We start from the raw sequence: 3,021 nt of genomic DNA, 5'->3' as shown, positions 1-3,021 counted from the left end.
ATACGTATTTGACCACATGTAATACATATAATGACAGCACATGTATTTACTACATAAATATGTATTTATTTATAGTTTTTAAAAATGTATGATGTAGTATACTAAAAACCATTGAATTGTACACTTTAAGCGCTGTAATTGTATGGTATGTGAATTATACCTCAGTAAAGCTGTTTTTAATGCTATTTATTATTTTGTTTTTGTTTGTTTGGTTTTTGGCCACGCCACATGGCATATGGGATCTCAGTTCCCTGACCAGGGATTGAACCTGTGCCCCCTGCAGTGGAAGCACAGAGTCTTAACCACTGGACCACCAGGGAAGTCCCTCAGTAAAGCTGTCTTTAAAAACAACGCAGAGATTGACTGAATGGATAAAAAATAATTACAAAACATGATCCAACCATATGCTGTCTAAGAGATTCACTTTAGTATCAGAGATACAAATAGGTGGAAAATGAAAGGATGGAAAAAATACATTCCATGTGTATTAGTTCTCTATGACAAATTACCACAACCTGGGTGGCTGAAAACAATGGAAATTTATTCTCTTGCAGTTCTGGAGACCAGAAGTCCACAATAAAGGTATCAGCCAGACTAGTTCCTTCCAGTTGCTGGGAGAAAATCCATCCCATGCCTCTCTCCTAGCTGCTGGTGGCTCCTAGCATCCTTGGTATTCCGTGGCTGGTAGATACATCACTCCAATCTGTGCCTCCATTTCACATTACCTTCTTTTCTGTGTATCTCTCAAATATCCCTTTCCTTTCTCTTGTAGAGTCATCTATCATTGGATTTAAGGCCCACCCTAAGACCAAGATGATCTCATCTCAAGACCCTTAACCCAGCTGCAGCAAAGACCTTATTTCCAACTAAAGTTACATTCACAAGTATCAGGACTTAAACATATCTTTTTACAGTCACTATTCAATCGACTACAACATGCAAATAGTAACCAAAAGAGAGCTGGGTAGCTAGATTAATAGCTTAAAATAAAAACTTTAAGTAAAAAATTGTTACAAAAGACAAAGAAAGACATTATATATTGATAAGAAAGTCAGTCCTTCAAGAAGATATAACAGTTATAAACATATATCCACCTAACAACAGAGCCCTAAAATATATGAAGCAAAAACTGGCAGAATTGAAGGGATAAACAGCTCTACAATAATAGTTGAAGACTCCAATATGCTATATCAGTAATGGATGAACAACCTCACAGAAGATCAATAAGGAAATAAAGATTCAACACTCTAAGCCAATAGACCTAATAGACATCTATAGAACACCCCACCCAACAACAATAGAATACATATTCTTGTCAACTAAACATGGAAATTTCTCCAGGATGGACCATATGTTAAGCCACAAAACAAATCTCAATAAATTTAAAAGACTGAAATCATACAAAGTATCTTATATGGCCACAATAGAATGAAACTAGAAATTAGTAACAGAAGGAAACTTGGAAATTTACATATATGTGGAAATTAAACAAAACACTCTTTTTTTTTTTAAACATCTTTATTGGCGTATAATTGCTTTACAGTATTGTGTTAGTTTCTGCTTTATAACAAAGTGAAGCAGCTATATGCATATGTATATCCCCATATCCCCTTCCTCTTGCATCTCCCTCCCACCCTCCTTATCCCACCTCTCTAGGTGGTCGCAAAGCACCGAGCTGATCTCCCTGTGCCATGCAGCTGCTTCCCACTAGCTATCTATTTACTTTTGGTAGTGTATATATGTCAGTGCTACTCTCTCACTTTGTCCCAGCTTACCCTTCCCCCTCCCCGTGTCCTCAAGTCCATTCTCTACATCTAAACAACATACTCTTAAACAATCTGTGGGTCAAAGAAGAAATCAAAAGTAAGATTAGAAAATAATTTAGGATGAATGAAAATGAAAACATATCAAAACTCATGGGAATACAGCAAAAGCAGTGCTCAGAGAGAAATTTATAGCTGAAAATGCTTACATTATAAAAGAAGAGAGATCCCAAATCAATAATCTAAAATTATGCCCTAAGAAACTAGAAAGAGAAAAGCAAGCTATACCCACAGCTAGCAGAAGGAAGGAAATAATAAGGATTAGACCAGAGATAAATGAAATAAAGAATAAAAAAACAAAACCAGTGAAACCAAAAGTTGATTCTTCAAAAACAACAAAAGGGACAAACTTTTACCTAGACTGACTAAGAAAAACAGAGAAGATGTAAATTACTAAAATCAGATTGAAAGTGGAGACCTTCCAGAAATAAAAGGGATTATAAAAAAATACTATGAACAACTGTATGCTGACAAATTAGATAATCTAAATGAAATGGACAAACTCCTAGAAAAACACATACCACCAAAACTGACTCAAGAAAAAATAGAAGAATTTGAACAGACTTATAACAAGTAAAAGATTGAATCAGAAGTCAAAAACCTTCCCCCCCAAAAAAGCCTAGGGCCAGAAGACTCACCGATGAACTCTACCAAACATTTAAAGAATTAACATCAACGCTTCTCAAACTCCTCCAAAAAATAAAAAAAGGAAGAAGAATTTCCTAATTCATTCATGACACCAGCATTACCGTGATACCAAAGCCAGACAAAACCAACACAAAAAAGGGAAACTAGAGACCAATATCCCTTATGAATATAGGTGGAAAAAAACTTCAACAAAACAGTAGCAAACCTAATCCAGCAGCACAGTAAGAGGAGTATACATCATGACCAAGTAGGATTTATCCTAGAACACAAGGGTGGTTCAACATATGAAAACTATGCCACATTACCAGAATGAAGGGGAAAAAACCCACACGATCATCTCATTTGATGCAGAAAAAGCATTTGAAAGTATCCAACACCTTTTCATGATGAAAACTTTCAACAAACTAGGGTAGAAAGGAATTTCCTCACCATGATAAAGGGGATTTATAAAAAACTCACTGCTAACATTCTACTCAATGGTCAAGGCTATACTCTTTTTTTTGGTGGGGGGATCCAGGGATTGATTGAACCCTCGCCACGGCAGTGAAAG

Source organism: Eschrichtius robustus, chromosome 14, assembly GCF_028021215.1.
Source record: "Eschrichtius robustus isolate mEscRob2 chromosome 14, mEscRob2.pri, whole genome shotgun sequence".
NCBI classification, from domain to species: Eukaryota; Metazoa; Chordata; class Mammalia; order Artiodactyla; family Eschrichtiidae; genus Eschrichtius; species Eschrichtius robustus.
This window is presented reverse-complemented; position numbering follows the sequence as displayed.